Genomic DNA, 16,084 nt, shown 5'->3' on the forward strand with positions numbered 1-16,084 from the left:
ATGACCCAGGATTCAATATTCTATATCTGAAGTCTGCTATTTAATGCACTTATTCCTTAAGGTCTGGGGATTTACCTAATGTGGGGAATTTATTCTATACCTAACACTTGCTGGTACTTATCATTCATGTTTGAATTTTCCAGCTCGCTTATTAACATTGAGTTGGCTGTGACCTTACATACAGCTTTTTGGCGTGCTGTAAATTTGATAGACTAGTAGTTTACCTGGTTAAACTATGAATGAGTATATTTTTTATTCCGATCGCTTTACAGCATGAGCTGTCTGGGAAAGACCCTAGACATGCTGCTCATCAGTTTTCTCTGATGTCCACACATTCTTAGGGTTGTGCAATGAATCCGGGCACTTGAATCTTCCTGCTTAACATAAATTTTAGACTTACAACTGTGAGGCAAAGATTCACCAAATTTGGCAAGCATTGGTAGGTGTATGCATGTTGCAATGATTAAGCTGTATGCACAAAGCTTTTTTATAAAAACGTGTTTAATAAAAAAAAGCTGCTGATGCTTGATGTTCACCTATCTTGTTCTTCATAGTATACCAAGAATCATCATAGTCAAAGGCCTAATTATTGTAAAAAGTATGAAGAAAACATTTCTAAAGCATTTACCGCTAAGTGTTACCACAAACTGATTTTTTTTAGATACTTAAATTCAACATCATGAAAGACCATGAGACCATGACCATGACCATGTGACCACTATACATTTCACTCCCTATTTTCAAAGCGCAAATCTCCCACGATTCTCATTGGAATGGGCTGCACTGTGTGCTTGTCACTAAAAAAAAAAAGCTCCTGCTTGGGGCGACAAGCTTCATGTGATTTTTTTAAAGGCATGTTTTGCTGTGACTACCAAACAATTCTGCCTCGCTACGATCATGTCAAATTAGCACCACGCATAAACGTTCATTGTGTGTTTTGCCGTGATTGCCACATGATTTGGAATCGCGAGCAGAATCGTGGTCATTACACCTGCGATTTTAAATTGCGAAGTGTGTATGCGGCCCTAATGTCTTCAAGTCTGTGCAAATTTTCTTGATGAAAGTTAGCCTAGAACCTGATTAGACAAACCAGAGTATTGATAAATCTAAAGTTAAAGATGGCAGCTGCCCCAGTTTATAACTAACTTTCGGAATAAGCTGTGTATGGAAGGGCTTTGCACACAGCAAAAAGAAACCAAAATGTATTTCTCAGCCCACTTACCAGCTAGCCAGCAAGAAAAACATATTACACTGTTTAACAATTTGCATTAAACACAGAGGTTGCTCAACACTTGGAAATACTGTATAAGTGGAAAATGAACTGCCTCATCAAGGCCCTGCTGTACAGGCCAAGCTGTCTTGAAAGCCTCCATATTGGAGGATATATAGCAATGGATACATTTAGGGCAGGTATGCCTGAAGTGAGGTGCACAAGGAAGGGCTTTGCACAGAAGAAACAAAAACAAGATGTGATTCCCAGCACACATACAATACATCACAAAAGTGAGTACACCCCTCACATTTTTGTAAATATTTTATTATATCTTTTCATGTGACAAAACTGAAGAAATGACACTTTGCTACAATGTAAAGTAGTGAGTGCACAGCTTGCCAACACACAGCCATTAAAAGAGAAGTATGGATTTCCTTTTTTTTTTTTTTTTTGCTTAATCCTAATCCTTATGAGCTGCTAGTATCTACAAATCTTTCCTGCCCTCCGAGAAGTGCACCGTTTCTGTTAAAATAGAGTTAATTACCTGTGAGAGGGTCTGCAGACTTTCATACAGCGTAATACCAACAATGGTCTGGCTCTGGAGTCTGGCTCCATCCTCCTTCCTGTCATCTTGCTTGATTGATATCAGCTCTCTGCTCGTTCCCGAGACTTCACACAACACACAGAGCTGCTCTCCTCCTCCCCTCCTCCCTCCTCCCTCCTCAGCCTCCCCTCTCACTCCTCCCTGTTGTAAACAGAACGATCTCAGCACACATTCAGGAAAGCAGCAGGCAGTAGTGAATGTAGAAGTCAGGGATAGTGCGCTGTACAGTGTATTATATTCTACTTTCCTGCTAAAATTATAATGCAGATACAACGCTGGCTTTTGTCAGCATTGCCTGCATTTTCTGTAAAACAATTAGAGCTAATATTGGGATTTCATCATTTTATTGGCTATTCAGATTGTTTTATGTGATTGAGGTCATGGAGCCTTCCATGTACATATGCTGGTTTCACACTGCTAGAAGTACAGAGGATGGGGATGACAGGACGGTACAGGGGGTGATGGAACTGTATAGGAGTACAGGGGATGGGGATGAGGGGACTGTATAGGAGTACAGTGAATGGGGATGAGGGGACTGTATAGGAGTACAGGGGATGGGGATGAGGGGACTGTATAGAAGTACAGGGGATGGGGATGACAGGACTGTACAGGGGATGATGGGACTGTATAGGAGTACAGGGGATGGGGATGATGGGACTGTATAGGAGTACAGTGGATGGGGGTGAGGGGACTGTATAGGAGTACAGGGGATAAGGGGACTGTATAGGAGTACAGGGGATGGGGATGAGGGGACTGTATAGGAGTGATAGGGATGGGGGATAGGGATGATATCAGTGACAAAGGGATGGTGGTGGGGGGATGGGATCAGTGGCAGAGGGATGGTGGGGGGATGGAATCAGTGACAGAGGGATGGTGGTGGGGGGATGGGATCAGTGACAAAGGGATGGTGGGGGGATGGGATCAGTGACAGAGGGATGGTGGTGGGGGGATGTGATCAGTGACAGAGGGATGATTTTTATGTACCATAAAGGAGACTCTGGGGACATATCAGGGGTCACTTTGGATGTGGGGAGTTGTCAGTCTCCCCTCCTATGTACTGTACACAGGTATGCTCTCTACACATAGCACGGTGTACATTTCAGAGAACAGACACAGGACACAGGTCACTATGCTCCTCACCATGTCTCCTTTTCTGAGATAACACAGTGCTATGTGTAGAGAGCTCACCTGTGTTCATCTCTGGACATGAGAAGTCTTCAGTGCCTCTCCCCCTTCCCACTGGAGGAGACACTAACATGAACTTTGAATGAGTGAGGTAAGAGGGGTGGAGGGAATTCGGGGGACACAGGAAGGAACATCAAAGCCCAGGGGGAGGTATTGGAGCCTTGCAGAGGAGAGCTTGCAGATAACAGCCAGGAAAAAAGTGAGGAGACTTCTCTTGTATCACATGCTGTCTCTGCTTCCGGGTTTTAGCTGGGGACACACTGCCATGGAAACAGAGGCACGTGAAGAACGTGCTCATTCTAGATATCAGCCTGGGTGTGGACCTCTTCACCAAGCACACCCACATGTCGTCCAGAGGGAGGAAGTGAAGAAGTGGCTGAATTGTGGAGCTGTGTCCACCCCTTGGAAGCTTTTGAACTGAGAAATAACCGTTAGAGGCTGATTCTGGACTAGGGATGAGCCAAACACACCCCCCGGTTCATCAGAGCATTCGAACGGACTGAAAATTCGTGCAAACTTTCGAACCCCGTTAAAGTCTATGGGACTTGAACGTGAGAAATCAAAAGTGCGAATTTTAAAGGCTAATATGCAAGTTATTGTACTTAATAGGGTTTGGGTACCCGGGTCCTGCCCCAGGGTACATGTATCAATGCAAAAAAAAAGTTTTTCCGGGGGCAGTGATTTTAATGATGCTTAAAGTGAAAAAATAAAAGTGAAATATTCCTTTAAATATCGTGCCTGGGGGTGTCTATAGTATGCCTGTAAAGTGGCACGTGTTTCCCGTGTTTAGAACAGTCCCTGCTCAAAATGATATTTCTAAAGGAAAAAAAGTGATTTTAAAACTGCTTGCGGATTTAATGTCATATCTGGTCCCGGCAATATGGATGAAAACCATTGAGAACCCCCCCAGCCCATTACCAGCCCCTTTGGGTCTTGTATGGATATTAAGGGGAACCCTGCACCCAAATAAAAAAAAGGAAAGGCGTGGGGCCCCCAGGCCCTATATACTCTGAACAGCAGTATACAGGCGGTGCAAGCAAGACAGGGACTGTAGGTTTGTTCTTAAGTAGAATCTGTTTGTAATTTTGAACTGGTACATTTTTTACGTGTAGCTCCAGCCAAAAAATCTATTTTTAAGCTTTTTGGAAAACCTAGGGAAGGATTATCACTCCTGTAACATTTGTTTTTCTGTCTGTGCACCTGTTTAGAAGATTTTACCTCACTTCCTGTCCCAATGACAATTGGATTATGAAAATTTGGGGGTTTTAGTGAAACAAGAAACTCTTATGCCGCGTACACACGAGCGGACTTTTCGACGGACCGAGTCCGGCGGACAATTCGACCATGTGTGGGCTTCATCAGACCTGTAGCGGACTTTTTCGGTCGAAAATCTGATGGACTTTAGATTTGGAACATGTTTCAAATCTTTACGTCAGAACTTCGCCGGACCCAGTTGCTATCGAAAAATCCGCTCGTCTGTATGCTAGTCCGACGGACAGAAACCGACGCTAGGGAAACTATTGGCTACTGGCTATGAACTTCCTTATTTTAGTCCGGTCGTACTTCATCACGTACGAATCCGTCGGACTTTGGTGTGATCGTGTGTAGGCAAGTCCGTTCATTGGGAAAGTCCGTCAAAAGTCCGTCAATGTCCGTTGGACCAGTCCGGTCGAAAAGCACAGAATTTCCCTTCCTAGGGGTAGATTTCTTCTCACTTCCTGTTGTCTCCTTCCGTTTGCAAGTAGGAGTCATTTGTAAGTTGGATTTTGAAAGTAGGGGCCTGCCCTATATACTCTGCAGAAATTTGGGCCTTCGGTGTTGGTGTTGCCACAACACTGTAAGCCATCAAAGTTTCTCTTGGTGGGGGCAGGAACGGGCCCTGCTGTGAAATATTAGATCAAGAATAGTAATTACATGCCCCTGTTGAACAGGGTCAGAAAAATTGGGCCCTTGGTGGTGGACGGTGTGGTGGTGTTGCCACAACACTGTAAGCCATCACAGTTACTCTTGGTGGGGGCAGGAACGGGCCCTGCTGTGAAATATTAGATCAAGAATAGTAATTACATGCCCCTGTTGAACAGGGTCAGAAAAATTGGGCCCTTGGTGGTGGATGGTGTGGTGGTGTTGACACAACACTGTAAGCCCTCACAGTTACTCTTGGTGGGGGCAGGAACGGGCCCTGCTGTGAAGTATTAGATCAAGAATAGTAATTACATGCCCCTGTTGAACAGGGTCAGAAAAATTGGGCCCTTGGTGGTGGACGGTGTGGTGGTGTTGCCACAACACTGTAAGGCCTCACAGTTACTCTTGGTGGGCGCAGGAACGGGCCCTGCTGTGAAATATTAGATCAAGAATTGTAATTGCATGCCCCTGTTAAACAGGGGCTGAAAAATTGGGCCTAAGGCACTGGTGCTGTTGCCACAACACTGCAACCCCTCACAGATACTCAAGTTGGAGCGCAGGAATGAGCCCTGCTGCAAAGTATTGCATAAAAAATTGTAATTACATGCCCCTGTTAAACAGGGGCAGAAAAATTGGGCCTTAGCCACTGGTGGCGGTGCCCAGAACCAAAAATGTTCTTACAAGCTATCAGCATGAACATTGAGGAGGAAGAGGATAGTCACTCAGCATCAGCATAGGCAGTCTTGAAGGGATCTCACATTAAAAAAATATTCAGTTACATCAGCATTAGGTGCTTGGTAGCTGGTGATCCAGGACTGATTCATTTTTATGAAGGTCCTAGATTGTAAGCTCTAAGGAGCAGGGCCCTCTGATTCCTACTGTATCAAATTGTATTGTATTTGTACTGTCTACCCTCAAGTTGTAAAGCGCTACGTAAACTGTTGGCGCTATATGAATACTGTATAATAATAATAATAATAATAATGAAGGTCAGCCGATTGACCAATTTGATGGACAGGCGCACCCTGTGATCATTTACAAAGCCTCCAGCAGCACTGAATGTGCGTTCTGAAAATGCTGGATACAGGTCAGGCCAGTAGCTCAATTGCATACTGTGCAAGCTCTGGCCAGTGATCTCTCCTCAAGACCCAGTAACCCAGAGGATTTCTGGTGGGAAAGGTCTTGCCCCTAGGTATTCCTGCACCATGTGAATCAGACGCTGGCGATGGTTGCTGGAACCGATCATACCTTGAGGCTGCGGACACAAAATTGTCTGAACACATAGGTCAGACGGCCACCTTCCTCCACCGCTCCTTCTGTGACTGACCAAAGCCTCAGCAACACGTTGTCTAGGAGGACCAGGAAATTGTAACCTCCCAGGCTCTGGAAACGCGTTGCACAAACCTTTCTGCAAGGCCTCCCAAAGATGTTTTATCCTCTGCTCCCTCTGCGACGGCAAGATAAGGTCCACAACCTTACCCTTGTAACATGGATCAAGGAGGGTTGCCAGCAAGTAATGATCCCTCTTCTTGATACCGCGAATACAAGGATCCTTCCGCAGGCTTGGCAGGATCAGGGAGGCCATGCAGCGTAGGTTTGCTGAGGCATTTGGTCCGGAGTCCTCTGGGTCACTAAGGACAACATGATCTGCAGCCACCTCCTCCCAGCCACGTACATGTCCATGGGTTTCTTCAGACTGTAAATGATCCCTTGAAGACTGCTGCTGATGCTGAGCGCTAGGCTCCACCTCCATGCTGACACAATCCTCCTCCTCCTTGTCCTCTGCCTGTGTGATCGTCGGGCACGCAGGAACACTGTCTGGAAAAAGGGGGCCTTGAGAGCTAAGGAAGTTCTCCTCTCCCCCCCCCTGTTCTGCCTCAAGTGCCCTGTCCATTATTCCAAGCAGCGTGTGCTCCAACAGGTGGACAAGAGGGACAGTGTCACTGATGCATGCACTGTCACTGCTCACTATTCTCGTGGCCACCTCAAATGGTGACAGGACAGTGCATGCATCCCTGATCATGGCTCACTGGCGTGGGAAAAAAAAACAAGCTCCCCTGACCCTGTCCTGGTGCCATAGTCGCACAGGTACTCATTGATGGCCCTCTGCTGCGTATGCAGCCGCTGCAGCATGGCCAACGTTGAGTTCCACCTGGTGGGCATGTCACAGATTAGGCGGTTCTTGGGCAGGTTAAATTCCTTTTGGAGGTCAGCGAGCCAAGCACTGGCATTATATGACCGGTGGAAATGCACACAGACTTTCCTGGCCTGCCTCAGGACATCCTGTAAGCCTGGGCACCTGCCCAAGAACCGCTGCACCAACAAGTTGAGGATGTGAGCCAAACAGGGCACATAGGTCAGTTGTCCCTGTCGGAGAGGAGGTTGGTGCCATTGTCGCAAACCACTATTCCTGGCTTAAGCTGGCATGGCATCAACCACCTCTGAGCCTGCCCCTGCAGAACTGACAGAATCTCTACCCCAGTGTGGCTCCTGTCCCCCAAGCACACCAGCTCAAGCACCGCATGGCATATTTTTGCCTGTGTGCTTGTGTAGCCCCTTGAATGCCTACGGAGCACTGCTGGTTCAGAGGACAAATCAGCACAGGAAGAGGCCATGGAGGAAGAAGAAGAGGAGGGGGGAGGAGAGAGGTGTGGCAGAATCACCACTAGTAGAATTTTGGAGGCGTGGTGGCAGAACAACCTCCAACACTACTGAATCCTTCCCAGCTGCCAGCAGAGTCACCCAGTGTGCGGTGAAAGATAGGTAAGGTCCCTGTCCATGCCTGCTGGACCATGAGTCAGCGGTAATATGCACCTTACCGCTGACCGCCCTGTCCAGCGAGGCATGGACATTGCCTTCCACATGCCGGTAGAGAGCCGGAATCGCCTTCTGTGAAAAAAAAGTGGCGTTTGGGAACCTGCCACTGAGGTACCGCACATTCCACAAACTCATGGAAGTGGGCAGAGTCTACCAACTGAAAAGGCAGCAGTTGAAGTGCTAGCAATTTAGCCAAGCTAGCATTCAACCGCTGGGCATGTGAATGGCTGGGAGCAAACTTCTTTCGCTGGTGGAGCAACTGGGTTAGGGAAACCTGCCTGCTAGAATCGGACGTTGGTGTACCGATAGCAGATTGCCTGCAAGTACTTAGCAGTGGCACACCTAATTCTACACCTTCATTCCTCTCAGTGCAAGTTTCTGAGAGGACTAAAGGTATAGTGGGGTTGGAGATCCCAGCTGATGAGGAGGAGCAAGGAGAGGTCCGCCTTGTTCTTTGGTGTGTGTCTTTTAGGTAGTATTGCCAACGGCTGCATGGGAGCTCGACATATGTCTGATTAAGCATGTAGTGCCCAAGCGCTTGCTGTCTAGTCCACGCTTGATACGCTTCAGACATATGTAGCAAATAGCAATGGTGCAATCTGCTGCACACGTCTCAAAAAAGGCCCACACCAAAGAACCTTTGGAATAACGCGCGGAGTCACCAGCGCCCTGCACTTGCGGAGCTCTGCAGTGTGATGCAGTCGGTTGGCTGCCCTTAAGCTGGCCTCTGGAGGGCATCCTGCCTCGTTGGAGATGTGCCTCCTCCTCCTCCTCCTCCGCCTCCTCCTCCTCTCTCCTATCAGGCACCCACGTAGAGTCAGTAAGCTCATCATCCCCTCCCTCCTCATCACTGGAGCAAACCTGGCAGTATGCTGCAGCTGGGGGAACATGACTGCCAGTTTGTTGTCCTTCTTGGGCAACCCCTCTCTCTGGGCTCATGTTACTGCCTTCCTCAAGCTGGGTACCATCATTGGAGCCTTCAAAATGCTGCACATCCTCCTGCACCATGTACCCGACACTGTGGTCGAACAGTTCGGGGGACTCCTCCGGTGGGGCTAGGGAAGGAGTTACTGATGATGACCTCGAGTCCAAGGAATAGGCTGCTTTGGCACCTGCATTGGCAGCCAAGGTAGCCTGGGTGACGGAGGATGAGGAAAGCTTGGTTATCCACTCTACCAACTCTTCAGCATGTTGTGGCTCAACACGGCCAGCTGCCGAGAAAAAGGACAAGCATGCCCCACGGCCACGTGCTGATGAGGATGCACTGTGTCCACGACCAGCACTGTTGCCTCTAGACACAGAGCCTGCTTGCCCTCTTTTATTGGCCTGTGACTGTCTGCCTCTCCTTGTTGGCCTTCCAGGCATGCTGTCTTTGATGTATTGGAATAGGTACACAAGGAACGGCCTGCAGTGAGATGTAGCTGCACAAAGCTGGGATATATATATATCCCAGCTTTTTTGCACACCCCCCAATCTTGCACTCTTTACATAGCGCACCCCTCAACCCTGTATGTAGTGCACCCCTCAACTCTGCACGCCTGACATAGTGCACCCCTCAACCCTACACTCTGTATGTAGTGCACCCCTCAACCCTGTACTCTGTATGTAGCTCACCCCTCAACCCTACACTCTGCAAATAGCACACCCCCCAATCCTGCACTCTTTATATAGTGCACGCCTGACATAGTGCACCCCTCAACCCTACACTCTGTATGTAGTGCAACCCTCAACCCTGCACTCTGTACGTAGCTCACTCCTCAACCCTGTACTCTGTACGTAGCTCACTCCTCAACCCTGTACTCTGTATGTAGCTCATTCCTCAACCCTGTACTCTGTATGTAGCTCAAACCTCAACCCTGCACTCTGTACGTAACACACCCCTCAACCCTGTGCTCTGTATGTAGCGCACCCCTCAACCCTGCAGTCTGCATGTAGCTCACCCCACAACCGTGTACTCTGTACGTAGCTGAACCCATCACTCTATACGTAGCTCACTCCTCAACCATGCACTCTGTACGTAGCTCGCTCCTCAACCATGCACTCTGTACATAGCGCAATCTTCAACCCTGTACTCTATGTAGTGTAGTCCAGAACCCTGCAGTCTGTTTATAGTGCACTCCTGAAATCCTGGTTTATAACGATGCCTCACTGTTAGCGCAGTTTAGCCACACTCACAATTTGATGCAGAGGCAAGGATGTGCAGTAACCTCTGGCGACCAATCAGTGAACAGCAATGATCTGCTGTAATCTCTAGCAATCAATATGTGGGCAATAATGATGTGCAGTAACCTCTAGCTAAATAAAAAGAAAAAATTTTTTTTGTGCGCTTGCATTAGATACTTAAATCTATATTCCTGTGTGATTGTCATAAATAGATGAATAAATGAATAAACACCATCAGAGTTAATTTTAAGTGTAAGTGAATAAAAAGTCGCTATGCGACACAGCAAATAGCGATATGTAAATTAAATACTAATATTAACCATTCCATACAGATAAATATAGAAAACTTGTGTGCAAAAAACAAGGTTATTCCACCCAAGTGCAAAGTCATAAGTGAAAGAGTTCAAAATTGTGTCATGAGTCGCAAAAAAAACGCATATCCAAAGTTCATAAGTTGCATTCCTTAGTGTGTATAAAGGAATAAGGGGACATGAAGGGACCTCCAACCACCAGTGGATCCAAAGGTTAATAACAGATGTATCCTTACCAGACGCGTTGGACCTCCTTTATAGCAAGGTCTTAGAAGCATACAGATTTAGCCCTCTGCAGGGACAGGAGATGGCAGCTCACCACATGACCGGAGATGATTCAGACACTTCTGCGTTGATGTAAATACTCCCTCGTTTTAAACTCGTGAATAAAGAAGGGGAGAAAAAGAAACTCCAATAGTGTAGTAGATAAAAAAGGGAATTTTATTGCCTCAGACAACTAGGCATCATACAAAAAATCCAAAATATAAAAGCCGGCAAAATATAAAAACAGCAGAGACGCCCGTGCTAAATTACATGGGGCTCTATGGCGATCTGGCATACACTGCGTAGCCACGCCCTACATGTTTCGTGATAGGTCACGTCTTCAAAGGGGCACCTAAGATGGAATAAGCATACAAGAAGATCATAAATATATAGTACTTACTTTTGTGTATTATTTTGTTGATCTTTCTAAGCTGATTTTCTTCTCTTAATTTCAGGTCAGATCATCGTTTTCTTAACTGGTCTTTTGTGCGTTCAATGCCATGGCGTTTGCGTAAAACATGTTGCACCTTCTCTAGTATTGCATCTTTGCGTATATTCATGTTGCTGTATACTTGCTCCCGACAATCATAATCCTTCTTTTGCAGTATATTCACCATGTCCACCATCTCCTCCAAAGTTATGTTGGTGGCTTTCTTCCTTCTCCTTCTGGTGAGTGGACTTATTGGCTGACTTCCCTCCACCTCCACCTCCACAATCTCCAAACCCTCGATCTGTGGCTCTGCACCTGGAGAATCTGCCATGTGCTCTGCCATAATGTCTGCAACTGTGCACTGTACTAAAGAAGAGGCGTGGCCTGTACATGATACATTGCATGTGATTATACGAACACACACGGGTTTGTGACGTCAAGTAGGAAGGAATATTCGTTCGATAGACGATAATTCTAACATAGATACCTGAGGTAAGTTTGATCTGGGGACTCTATGTTGATTATTTAATGTGTCCATGGATGTGTGTGTGATTGATGTAAGTACCATTTATTGTAATATTGTAGCTGTCTTGTTATGGTATTCAGGCCTGGGTATTCTAGATGGCCATTTGTCAAATTCTACACATGTATTATAATACTTTAGAAATTTGATATATATTTATTTATTTTATTTTGTTTTTTTACTTAAAGGACAATGGCTTCTAAATTCACATTTCCTACCGCAATTTATTGATAAATACAGAGAATTATCCTGCTTATGGGATGTCAGGTCAAGGGATTATTCAAATCGCTATAAGCGTGATGAAGCTGTCAAAGAACTAAAAGAACTATGTAAAGCAGTTTGTGTTGAACCCACAGAACACTATGTGAAGAACAAGATTGCTAACTTGCGCACCGTTTTTAAGAAGGAGTACAAAAAAATACAAGCCTCCAAAAAATCTGGTGCAGGAGCTGAGGACCTGCCACGTTTGTGGTACTTCAAAGACCTGATGTTCTTAGCTGATTCAGATGATCCCATTGTACTCTTCAAGCAAGTGGGGCATCAGACTCCAGTGCATTATCTGAAACAGAGGATATGTCCCAAACACAGACACAGGTAAAATTATGTTGTATCATATGTTATATTCTTTATTTAAACAACTGCCAATAGAGTAGTGAATATTTTGTACAATACTATACCTTCTTGCATGAATATTTTGAAACTGAAAGTCTAACCAAAACCACAATATTAAAATCAGCATGTTCTTGTTGCGCTCATTGTGAAACAAGGGTTAATCCACTGCATTGTTTACAATGACCATTTAATCTTGTTTTCACTGTCCCCAATCCATCTCCTGATAGAACAGAGGCTAGGGGACAAGGCGCACATGCTCTGTTTGATGTGTATTGCTATAGAGATTTTTTTTTTTTTTTTGGGGGGGGGGGGGGGGGGATATTGAGTGCATGTGATCAGCACAGGGCTAATTAGCACTGTGCAGACAGAGGGTCAGTGGTCCTGTAGCTTCATAGGACAGTCAAAGTAGAATGAAAACTCCTCCTCCAAGCTTTAACCTGACACTAACAGAAGTAACAAGACTGTCACATACTGCTCATGTTAAAAAATATTTAACAGTATATATTTACTAGAACTATTTTATTGCAATGTATTTTGAATGCAGAGTCATGGGTTACCAAATTCATATGTTTTACACATTACCAGCAATTATTATACAATAAACCATATTATATATAGCTATATACAATCCTGCCATGCAACTGCCCCCCTGCCTACAAAATAATTAGTATAATTTTGTCGATTCTGACGTGCATTGGCAGTTGGTAGTCTAGGCCTTGCAGGAGCTAAATTTTGCCAACCAGTACTGTCATTTCGCCAGTCACCTGGCACAATTGTCCCACTGGTAATGTCTTCCATATCAACTGCAGATGATGGTATGTATGACACTGTTGTGCGTCATAAAAAATTGTGTAGCATACAGCAGCACTCCACAATAATGTCCACTTTTTCCACTGCTACATTCATAGCGGTGTGAAAGATTCTGAATCTGCTGGCCATAATGCCAAACGCATTTTCAACCACCCGTCTTGCCCTAGACAGGCGATAATTGAATATCTTCTGTTGAGCTATTAAGTTACGTAAGGGATAAGGTTTCAAAAGATGTTCATGCAAACCAAACGCGTCATCCCCAATAAAGACGAAATGTAGTCCTTCCACAGACTCACTTGAAGATGGAAGATGCAAAACACCTCCTTTCAGTCTGTTCAGGAATTCACTCCGCTGTATTACTCCTCCATCTGAATTTCTTCCATTTTTCCCTATGTCCAGGTATATGAATTCGTATTTTGCATTGATGATCGCTATTAATATTATGCTAAAGAACCCTTGCACCCCCACAATTAGGGAAATTCCACATATCCTGGAATTCTTTAGCAAGGTCTTTCCATTCCTGGGAATTTGTGGGAAACTGTTGGTAAAAAAGACATAAGAATATTTAGCATTGATAGTAATTGATGATTAATTACTGTTTTAATTATTTTCTATAGGATACTCCAAGCCCAGTACCACAGCAGCCAGGGCCATCAGGTCTGAGGTCTCAGAGAGGAAAGAAAAGGAGTCATTTAGATTATGATACTTCCACTTTACTGAAGGATGCATCATCTATCATGCAACAAAAGGACGATGAATGTGATGCTTTGGGTTACCTTGTTTCCCACAAGCTACGCAGGATGTCCATGCAACAGTGAAACTTGTTTGAACCTCTGCTACATAAAATGATTGGTATTGGACTTAAGGGACATCTTACAGCAAACACTGATCTTATAGGGTATCAGGGATGTACATCTAACCCACCTGTACCATCTGTCCCTAACTGGCAGATGTCCCAACAACAAGGAACCTCAAGCTGGGCAATGCACCAAGAACCACATCAAGGTCCTTGGTTTCGTGACCCACAATATACAAATCTGTGACTAGAAAAATAAATTTTCTTTACTGTTTTTGTTCTTACTGAATTTGAAATGGTCATTGTTAAATAATACTATTGTTAAATAAAAAATATATTCTGTTTCAAAAACGTCTCTTTTTGGACATGGTGTACTTCTTGATATGGATTTTCTTGGAATAAATAGCTTTTTGGCCAATTTTAGACACATTGCTGAATTTTACATATTTCAACTCTATTTCATATGTAGTCATGTAATAGAAATCAGACAGTTCACAATGTTTTCTTACCTTTAAATACTGTGGTTGGAGCACTTTAACTAGGGCCTCACACATCTCCGGTATAATCCGACCTAATGATTGTGCAGAAATTCCGGTTGTAAACTTCATGTCTTCAAAAGACCTGCCTGTAGCCAGGAAACGGAGGGTTGCCATGAGCCTCTCCTCTGCGGTGATAGCCTTTCTCATACAGGAGTCTTGTTTGGTGATATGTGGCTGCACATGCGATAACAGCATCTCGAATGACTCCTGTGTCATCCGTAAATAATTTCGATAATCCTCAGGATTATTTTCCCTCAGATTTGTCAATAGATTTACATGTGAGAATTTCTCACTCTGAAGGAGCCAGTTTTTTGTCCACACTCTGCTCTTCCGTCTGTTTCTTCTTTATTTCTTTTCTTCCTCTAAGGCTATATTGCAATTACCATGGCTGCCATTTTTTGCTTTCTATTGTACCTCTTGAAAGGCATTTTCTCAGAACGTATGACCGTGCGCTGTGAGAAACGACTGCTCGTTTCATAATTGGCGCGACCCGATATTGTACAGTAGGGGTGTGGTTAAAAGGTTACAATACATTACATCACTTCCTCTATTGGCATGAAAACATAGTGTTTTGACGTACGATTTTCGTACCTCATTGATGGTATATTCGCATGCTGTATGTGAATGTCGCTTTCGTTTATCGCTCGACGGATCGTTCGAAATTCGCATCGTGTATGGCCTCCATTACTCAGAGCATAATTTACAACCTGCTCATTGATAGCTCCACATGGGCCCTATTAAGCTGCAGGAATCAATGACCGTTGTAAAGTTCGGGAACCAGAGATCGCAGGACACAGGCTTTTCAGTCAAAAGAAGGTTTATTAAACTTAAATTGCTTCACAAGCAGCAAAAACAAAAGAAAGAGATTTCAGTCTCACCGACTTGCAGAGTCCATAACTGCTATCGCAGTTAAACAGTCCTTGGTTTTTGTCGCAGGTAACTTCCCCTGCCAGGAGGCCTCCAGGCAGGACACTGCCGTTCACTTTTATTGCTGTACACAAAACCACCATCCACCATCCACAGTCTCCTCTACACTCCTCCACCCCCACCTACAACTTCCTGTCTTGTTTTAAACCCACTTCCTCTGACAGGTGAGTTAACCCTTTTTTTCCCTTAAAAGGACCACAGTCCAAACAGAGGGGAAATGTAGCGTCCTTCCAGGACCCAGCCACGGCGTCCTGTACATATCCCCCCCCCCTTGTGCCCCAACCTCAAGGAGGTGGAGGCAACAGTGGAGCTAAAACAATGGACTCGGGAGAGGGCATCTGCATTTTGATGCAGTCTGCCGGGCCTATGCTCCACTACAAATTTTAATTCCTGGAGTGCCAGAAACCACCAAGTAATCCTGGCATTAGTCCCTTTACCTTGCCTCATCCATGTTAAAGGGGCATGGTCAGAAATCAGCCTAAACTTCCTCCCCAAGAGGTAATATCTGAGGGATTCCAGAGCCCACTTAATGGTCAGACACTCTCGTTCAATTATAGCGTCGTTTTTCTACGCTGGCATCAACTTTCTACTGAGGAAGACTACCGGGGGCTCCTCGCCATGAACAACCTGTGACAACACCGCTCCCAATCCTACATCGGAAGCATCAGTCTGGACAACAAACTTTTGAAAAATTGGGTGCTACCAGGACAGGGGGTTGGCACAGTGCCAACTTGAGCTCCCAAAAGCCTTCTCAGCATCTGCATTCCACTCCACCATGACCGATTTCCGACCCATAGTCAGATCGGTCAATGGAGCCGCCAATGTGACAAAATTGGGTATAAACCTCCTGTAGTATCCCACCATGCCCAGGAATGCGCATACCTGCTTTTTTGTAAGGGGACAGGGCCAATTTTGTATAGCTTCTACCTTGCTGACCTGAGGTTTCATCACCCCTCTACCCACGATATAGCCAAGGTATTTCACCTCC

Source organism: Aquarana catesbeiana, linkage group LG08 (assembly GCF_042186555.1).
Source record: "Aquarana catesbeiana isolate 2022-GZ linkage group LG08, ASM4218655v1, whole genome shotgun sequence".
In the NCBI taxonomy this organism is placed as follows: Eukaryota; Metazoa; Chordata; class Amphibia; order Anura; family Ranidae; genus Aquarana; species Aquarana catesbeiana.